At 38.1% G+C, this 10,000-nt stretch overlaps 1 long non-coding RNA gene across 1 annotated transcript in view; it reads right to left on the reverse strand.

Annotated features, from left to right (window-relative positions):
• Window positions 1-71: 71 nt before the first annotated feature.
• The window catches only part of LOC136829278 (uncharacterized), a 17,430-nt gene continuing 7,501 nt past the window's right edge, over window positions 72-10,000 (reverse strand). The window contains exons 4-5 of the long non-coding RNA XR_010850343.1: window positions 2,714-2,793; window positions 72-241 (exon numbers count right to left, since the gene is read on the reverse strand). This is a non-coding gene — a long non-coding RNA (uncharacterized lncRNA). The remainder of the gene's footprint in view (window positions 242-2,713; window positions 2,794-10,000) is intronic.

Raw genomic sequence — 10,000 nt, forward strand, 5'->3', positions numbered from 1 at the left:
TTTGTAAATACAGTACTTTACATAAATGTGGATTTTGTATTTTATAAACATATTCACGGGATTGTGAAGAAGATTTGCAATAATATTAATAACAATGTCTTTTATTCATTCTAATTTCCAAAGAAAATTTTTGATATAAAAGACTGATGTTATTTGCCAAAGTGTTGAATCGATAAGAAGAAAGTTAAGATATTACTCACAACAAACGTCAGTTCCACCTCTTCTTCCTCTTCTTCTTCTCCTGTAATGAAATGAAAGAAAATAACTGCGACGAAAGTTAATTCTTATTCTATAATAATGAATATAATTGAGAATACATTCCCATAGCCATCAAGTGTAAAAACAGGAATAGAAAACCTAATTTCAAAGATAAATACTACCAAGTACAATTCATTTCAACCCACGAAACAAAAAAAGAAAAATAATCGTATACTTCGAAGTCTCTTCCCTAACTAAAAAAAGAAGAAGAAGAATTCCCCCGCGTCGAGTACCTAATCAGACAAGAAATGCTAAAACAAAGAAGAAAACAGCAGACAATGAACTCGAGTGGAGGAGATTTCTGATTGTGTAATTTGCATATTCAAAGGAGTTTGCAATTGCTCTGCGGGTAAAATACATTGTAAATTAGCAACTGGCACCCACTGAGAGGCAATAAGAATTATAAGTAGGCACATAAATAAAAGGGGAGATTGCTCTGTGACATCTGATGAAAGAAAATAGAAAATATTGTTTATTATTTGGGAAATGATAGCATTTTGGTTGCTTCGAACCTTTGCATAGACGATAGTACTTCGGATATCAAAGGAATACTATGGAAGGACTTTGGATCTTTTCAGTCAATTTTCAGAAACTCGCAATGCTTTGAATGTACCATTGCACTGACGATGGTGCTTCGTAAGGCTTGTGAAAACTATACAGTTTTTCAGAAAAATATAAACAGTATACTTTAAATTTGCACTTTTTAGGATGACATTACAGAGAATTTCATTGTTAGAGGTCGGGTGCGTGTGGGAACAGCCGTTAACTGGTCAGGAAATTCGAATCTGCGTCAAAATAGAAGGAATGTATTTGAATCTACCGCTGGCAAGTGAGTGTAAGTGTTCACAGTTCAAGACAAAGAAGTCAAATTTGAAGATAAATTATCAGGTACACCACTGGTGCATCTATGCGTGCGCTGAGGCAAAAAAACCTATTAGTGAACACTGCTATTGCATGCGCGTGTGTTAAATAGGGACAAATTATCCAAAAATAAGTCTTAAATTAAAGAGAGTAACGTTAGTGATGTAAAATCACGAATACTTTAACTGCCAATCCCCGATGCAACGTGTAAAATCACGACGGGCGGTACGGGCATAGGAAACTGTTTGTGATTACGAAATTTCAAAGGATTATGCCTTATATATAAGTTGGTGATTTGGATTAAGGCTTTCATAAAAGTGTTACCAATAATGTTAACAAGTGTTAGCTTTCAAAATTAAAGAACAAGACTCCCATGGTTCTGAACTCATATAAGGTTACGGCAACTTAGGCTATCTGAAAACAACCTTCACAGGTGTCATACAGAGAGGGGGGTAAATTTAAAGATATCATTCATTCATCAAGTTACTGTTAAAGCGTAGAGTTCAGTCATCGGAAATGTAAAATATATAAGTGTAAATGTAAAACATGGATCTTTGTAAATATCTATAGACAGACAGTCAGTAAGACAAACGGGAGAAGGATCATTTAAAAGACGAGTCAATATATGAAAATTATGGCCTCGTGCTTTTCGTACGTATATGAACAAAAAGCAGTAAAAAAATTATTACGCCTTGGAAATAGTGCCATTTATGATTACAGGTGAGAGAGTACAGCATTTGGGTGATTTCGTTTTAATCATAAAATTACTTCATTTACTGTATATTGCGGAACCAGACAATATACCTGAACATTTACTATGAGACGCCAACCTCAGAGTTTGAGATATCAAACTTACAACATTCATTGGGCACCCGGTGTGGCAGGCAATGGGTCACACTGATACCCTTGCAACCAACAGTGTGCGTTCGTGAAAAGTAGTTGTCACTGGCACCGGATAAGAACGAGTAATACTGAATGTCTCCTTGACACGAAAGGATACTCTTCCTTCGTTTTGCTTCTCCCGTGTGTAAGCCAACTCGCCTACGTCATCAGGACCAACCACTTCGGCCAGCCTCCACGTCAGGGCAGGCAAAAGTGGGTGGTTTAGCCGACTGTGTGCCACGTATGTTATGTCTAGACTCAAGTGTCCCTTGCAAGATGCTTGCAGTGCTTGAGTCTAACATCGCTAATTATGGCTAATAAACGTAGACATGGATATTTGTCTATCTGATACCAATTACAATTTCAGTAGGATTTTCCTTCCATTCTGGATAAAAAAAAAAAACAGTTGTTCTTACTTGAACAGGAACCCCTTGCTTCGTATCTAAAAGAGTAGAACAAAAAATTAACTAATGTCTAAGGAACATTCGACGGTATTTCCTCGACATGCTGAAAAATAACAAGAAAAGAACAAAACTCAAATGACGGGTGAAATGGAGATTTAATTATCCAAATCAAGTTTCCTCCTGGCATTTAGCCATTGCTGGGATACTCATTATTCTCTCTATACATCTCTGAAAGTGTAATGCTGATATGTCATTATAGCCTATGACTTATCTACAGTTAAGAATCAGGAAAATAAACTTCGACTTACCTTTGAATATTTTCTGCCACCTTAACCCATACCAGTGTTGTTTCATTGGGCCGGGACGCCATCCGCAAGTTGATTGATATCTGAAATTATAGCTTATTGAAAAAACTTGTATACATACGAAACAAAACTAGTATAAAATTTATTAGATATGTATATATATCTATATACTATTATTTATTAGATATATAAATTAGCAAAGAAAAACGTCCGTTGTTATGGATTTAATTGGAATTTCATCGATATCCAACCGCTCTGTGGTTGAGGTTTCTCTAAAAGCTGAAAACCTTCTAAGAGAGGGACAGAAACATCCACAACTATTGTCGAATGAAATTTATTCAGACAATATGAGGCGTGCTTTTTGCTTGAGGTTATTCCAAGTTTAAGAAAAGCAAATAAATTTCAGGGTGTTTGTGGGTCCTTAATTAGGAAATTTTACGTGACCTTGGTTCACGCCTCTAGGTTAACGGCTGCTCCTCAAGAACAAGAACCTGCGTTGGCTTCATCTACGACAGCAATATGCTGCTATTGATGTATGACATTACTTCCATACTCTCAAGAAAAAGATTGTGCCAATAGTAAAGACTTCAGACACAATAAATATGCAGAGGAAGTACAAGAGGATATTTCGGTAAAACGTTCTTATAAGTATGAAGTTCTTAACTGAAGCAACGGGGGTAGGTTTCCCAAGTTCATCATCATCGAGGAGTAGTAGTACTAGAACGAAAACGCCCCGGTACCCAAGAAGCACGAAAGAAAATGAAGGATATAGGAGTAACAATGTATATGTAAAGAAATCGACGTGCTGCTGATCAAGCATGAAACAGCTGATGCTATACTGAAGTTTCAGGAGATGAATGTGACAGTAACTATCATCTTGGTTTTCTGGAGTCACCTCACATCATGGGAAACGATTTCTTTCTGGCGAAGATATACGATACAAGGCTGCCAAATAAAGAAACATGTAAACGAAATTGTCACGAGAAACTTTATTATACGATACTTTTAAATATTTTTATCAAGACCTTATGAAAACCAGAACTGCCTGAACGAGGGCGCGTCTCGTATTCACTTTCATTATTTTCTTGGCAGGAAAATCCAGAGCAAAGAGAAAGGCGAAGGACCACTTTGGACAAAAGGCCGCGAGACGTCCGGACAATCTCCTGCCAGATATGCATCATTTATAAAGCGGACGAGCTTGGCGAACGGGGGCCCATTTGCCCACAGATTGTGAAGGGACGCCTCAGTATCCCTGAGGCCCTTAGCTTAACCGGTTGGCTAACCCCCAGGGAACGTAGGCTAAGAAGAAGCCGGAGGGGGAGGGGGAGGGGAGGGGGAGGGGAGACGACGGGGTCACTCTATGAGGCTGTATAACCATATATCAAAAGGCCAACTCAAAGGCTTGACATCCTGAATTGAAGGGCGACGGGCCGCCATTACCATGTGCGACGGCCGATCGTTAATAAAGTTTGCCCATTTGTGTTATTCGCTGCGAAGAGGAGGCACCAACGTCGCCTCCTGCTTTCTCCAGTCTCCCCAAATTCCTCTGGCCCTACCCCCAAAAACCCCGGCCCGACCTCCACGGCCCCGAATAAACACGCCGTCAATGTACTTCGGAGTCGTATTTAGAACGCTACCGAGCTGAAGACCATAAAGAAATATATTGTATGAAGCTTAGTTTTTATGTATCCCTATGGAAGTCTTCGCCGGAGCATTTTACATACAAAACGCGGCACTCTGAAGAGAGGGAGACGAGCGGGCGTAGCGGGAATGCCAAAATTATGAGAATTGGGCGGAAAAGGGGTTCCTATCTGGGATTATAAAGCGTTGCGATCCATTACTCGCAGGACGAGAATATTCAGATAAAGCGTCGGGGGAAGTGACGAATCTATTTTCTTTCCTTTCACGCGCTCTTTTACTTATCTTTACGTGTGGAGATTTCTGCTCTCTCTGAAAATCAGTTTCATTCATTTCATCTTGTTTCATTGCTTTAATAAGATTAGATTTCTTTTATTTCGTTAATCTCATATAACGCACTTTCGTTTTGTTTTTACTTCTGTATATTTTTTTATACTGAGTTTTAGTTTTCTGTAAAAGAAGACTATTGTGACGGCTTTGTTTGTCCGTCCGCGCTTGTTCTGTCCGCCTCGGATCTTAAAAACTACTGAGGCTAGAGGGCTACAAATTGGTATGTTGATCATCCACCCTCCAATCATCAGACAGACCAAATTGCAACCATCTGGCCTCAGTAGTTTTTATTTCATTTAAAGTTAAAGTTAGCCATAATCTTACTCCTGGCAACCGCTATAGGTAGGTACCAACAACACAGGCCACCACCGGGCCGTGGCTGAGTTTCATGGGCCACGGCTAAGAGTTTCATGGGCCGTGGCTGAGGCCACCACCGGACCGTATATGTATATACTGTGTGTGTGTATATATATATATATATATATATATATATATATATATATATATATATATATATATATATATAATCAAAAACTATATGTGCATCAACACAATTAACAATACCTGAAGTGCAAAGCAATTAAAGCCTTCACAATATTAGCCAAGAAAATGTTGATTTCATGAAATACAGGCAGTCAGGCCAAACAAAACAACCAAAGTCCTTAAGCACCAACAATATCACAGTTTTAGTACAATTTCACTTCCTTATATAAAGAACAAAATCCCCAGAACACCAGCGTAGACCCATTAATAGTCCCATTTTCTAAAAATATTGTTTCTGTTGATACCACTGCGCCACAGAGGTTCACAAAGTTAGACCTAACACAGGAAATTCCCCACATAACAACTAGCGCCATTATCATTAACGTTTCCATCTCACTGCACTAAACATCAGACCATACCCTCACAAAACCATCTTCTTGTATCTGTCTATTTTTTACTACCACAAAATACGCTATTTCGGTAACTAATTCTTCTGCAGTGTCACTGGTCGCTTTCTGAAGAAGCATTCAAAAGTAGCAACCCGAAGGCAAATACTATCGTGAATACACTCTTGTAATTCCAGATAAAACACATGAATGAGCCATTACATGATATCATTCAAAGGGACTATATTCTAATGTTAAATTTCAGATATTTCCCTATTTTCTTGGACAAGAAACTTGTAGATTATTTCATTAGATAAAAATATATGGCCTCAGCTTAGTAATCTACCTCACATGCTTTTCTAGACTTCTTCCTACTTCGGCCCCATTTACTTCACTAGTTCTCAATTGCAGTCTTACTCTTGTGCCTTTCGCATCATTAAAACGCTGGCATCTTCGCCTTACAAAGCAACCCAAGCATTTTTTAAAAGTATGCGTGATCCAAAAACAAGTAGGATTCAACTGAACCTGACTAGACGATAGAGTACGACAAGGAAAATTACCTATCAAGCAACACCTTAAACTTAATAATGGTAAGATAAGAAAATCCACTCAAGAGTCTGCGTCACGTTACAGCAGTTAAGATGTGGCGACTTCGCTAACAATATCCCAAAGTGTGAAAGGTATGTTACAGCCACGGTCTAGATAGACCGAAGTGTGAAAGGTATGTTACAGCCACGGTCTAGATAGACCGAAGTGTGAAAGGTTTGTTACAGCCACGGTCTAGATAGACCGAAGTGTGAAAGGTTTGTTACAGCCACGGTCTAGATAGACCGAAGTGTGAAAGGTTTGTTACAGCCACGGTCTAGATAGACCGAAGTGTGAAAGGTTTGTTACAGCCACGGTCTAGATAGACCGAAGTGTGAAAGGTATATCACAGCCACGGTCTAGATATCCCAAAGTGTGAAAAGTATGTTACAGCCAAGGTCTAGATAGACCGAAGTGTGAAAGGTATATTACAGCCACGGTCTAGATAGACCGAAGTGTGAAAGGTATGTTACAGCCACGGTCTAGATAGACCGAAGTGTGAGAGGTATGTTACAGCCACGGTCTAGATAGACCGAAGTGTGAAAGGTATGTTACAGCCACGGTCTACAGTAGATAGACCGTGGTTACAGCAAGCACGAACAAAAGGATTACTAACACCACTCAAACACAGAGAAGATATTCTAGCACCTTAATCACCCACAACATTTAGAAAAGCCATCAGCCTAAAAAATTTTTGTCCTTGTACAGATAGCTGAGCCAGACGAAACAGTATTGAGCTACCTTGGTTTGGCAACATACGCGGCGGCTTACGAAACATTAACCTTAACAATTTACTCTAAAACATGTTTATAGCCTTAAAGATTAAGATGAAAGTTGTATGTATTTACTTCTGATTAATTGATATTAGAAATATAAATTTATATGATTATTATTCATATTTTTGTTACATAAAAATTACAAGGTATTTTATATTCAGTTGTTAACCTTTAAATCCCTTTATATGCTAACAACCTCTTTAACATAGGCGTAGGCGTACATAATTCACTGCTTGGTTACACTATTTCAGGTACAGTCGCTAGTTCATTCAGAGAATTCAAATGTTCTGAAGGAGAAACATTCTTTTGACAGTCCTATAGAATAATGACTGTTGAGCTAAGGAGAAAAAACAAATTGAAAGTGTCGATAAAAACAAAATAATGATAATGGCCATTAACAATTAAAAATGGCATAAATACATGCATATATATATATATATATATATATATATATATATATATATATATATATATATATATATATATAAGCAGATGTGTGATATAAAGATTTTCTTTACTTGGTTACAATTCCCTAAAGATTCAAGTAACAATGTTTCAGCATTTAGCAACTCTTCCACCGCTCCCTAAAAGTAACGAATAGTTGGTGACGAATGAAAAAATAAAGCATGGAAAACGAAAATGGAAATAAAAAAGCGTGCAAATTTACGAGAACGGATGTAGATCGGCCGATATACCTCTCCATCGCAATTTTTTCTGGACGGGTCAAACCTTTTTCTCCGTATAATCGACTGGCCTGCCCAGAAGATGGTTTCATAAATCAGGTTTTATCATGGCGAATGGGTGGGTGGGCGTAGCCTTATTTAGCTGTTGAATGCCAAATGTCTTCCTTGTCTCTGGAAAACTGAAGGAACAGAATCCCCCCCAAAGCACCCCCAACTCCAGTCCAAACCAATTTCAGTGTTACCCCAGGGCCAATTTATTCCTTCGGGCCGTTCCTCTCGCTCGAGTCCACGCCTAGGTGTGGGTTGTTAGCGTGACAGATATTTTTAAAAATTGGGTTTCGTCTTTCATTGTTTCTCAGCTGTAAAACCCGAGGACATATCTACGAGCGTTCAGAATATATCTGCGACACTTTGGGAGGAGTGAAAATATCGGCCCGTTTCTCGATTCAGTTTGTTGTCATTCCTTCGTCTTCATCTCTCTTTTTTTTTAAAGTTTCGCTTTTTATTTCTTATATACTTTAATTTTTTTAATGTCAGAACATATGAACAAATTTTTTTTAATGACAGAACATATGAACAAAATTTCCGCATTTAATTTTCTGGACCATAGACTAAATTGAAGATTTATATTCCAAGGACTATTTTGTACTACCCAAAAAATACTGATGGTGTCTCTTACGATTATAAATACTGCTTTGGTGGTCAATTAAGTCTTAATGTTTCATCTCTTTCATTCTATTTAGAATTTTGACTGTGAAACGCTCCTGGCACAGCTTACCCTCACATCTTTCAGCCTAATACTTTACATTTTTACCAGTGTTGATTGTGCATATATAACAATATTTTGCTTTTGGAAGAGTTCTGTTATGAAACTACTGTGTGGACATGCTCTCTAGATATTATTTATCCCCCCTCTCCGCATCTCCAGAAGTAGGCTGTTTATAGCAAATACAGTAAATATACTCACACTTACAGAAGTGCTACATCAACCGTTCCTATCTTGGAATAGCCAGGGACTTACATTCAACATGAATCACGAGCTGCTCTAAGAAACAGTCACCAAAGTAATGGCTGGATAAAATGGACAGCCACCACAGTAATACCTGGATAAAATAGACAGTCACCACGGTAATGCCTGGATAGAATGGACAGTCACCACGGTAATGCCTGGGTAGAATGGTCAGTCACCACAGTAATACCTGGATAAAATGGGCAGTCACCACAGTAATACCTGGATAAAATGGACAGTCACCACAGTAATACCTGGATAAAATAGACAGTCACCACAGTAATGCCTGGATAGAATGGACAGTCACCACAGTAATGCCTGGATATAATGGTCAGTCACCACAGTAATGCCTGGATAAAATGGACAGTCTGTACAGTAATACCTGGATAAAAATGGCAGGCAGCAGAGTAATACCTTGATGTATGGGACAGTCACCACAGTAATACCTGGATAAATAGGACAGCCAAAACAGTAATTTCTGTATAAATGGGACAATCAGCACAGTAATACCTGGGTAAAAGTAACAGTCAACACAATAATACCTGGATAAATAGGACAGTCACTACAGTAACAAATGAGTAAATGGGACAGTCACCACAGTAATACCTGAATAAAAGGGACAGTCAGCACAGTAATAACTGGATAAGCGGGACAGTCAGCACAGTAATAAATGGGTAAATGGGTCAGTCACTATAGTAATACTTGGATAAAATGGACAGACACCACAGTAACATCTGGATCAGAGACATTCACCACACTAATACCAGGATAAAAAAAAAAATGGGACAGTCACCACATTAATATCTGGATAAATGGGACAGTCGGCAAAGTAATATTTGGATAAAAGGGACAGCCAGTACAGTAATTTCTGGACAGAAGGACAGTCGCCACAGTTATGGCTGGATAAATGAGACAGTCAGCACTATAATATTTGGCTAAAAGGGATAGTCAGGGCAGTAATTCCTGGATAAAAGGGGCAGTCAGTACAAGGAGGTGGAAGAAAATTTTTCTGATGTCTTCAGGGTTTTCCCGGGCAGTGCCGGATTGGTCAGCTAGTGTATATAATAATATAATATATATATATATATATATATATATATATATATATATATATATATATATATATATATATATATATATTAACTTTATCACATACACAATTGTTCTGTGCATTAGTAGAATTACTAAAAGGACCTTATTCAACCTGGATGGTATCTAATTTAGTATTTACTCAGAAAAAGTTACAAGCTTTCTTGGACAAACAGACCACATTATCAAGTATCAAGTAATGCCGGGATAAATGGGGTCTTTAACACAGTAATACCTGGAAGACAATCACCACAGTAATGTCTGGATAAAATGGACAGTCACCACAGTAATACCTGGATAAAATGGAAAGA

This window comes from Macrobrachium rosenbergii, chromosome 44, assembly GCF_040412425.1.
Source record: "Macrobrachium rosenbergii isolate ZJJX-2024 chromosome 44, ASM4041242v1, whole genome shotgun sequence".
NCBI lineage: Eukaryota > Metazoa > Arthropoda > Malacostraca > Decapoda > Palaemonidae > Macrobrachium > Macrobrachium rosenbergii.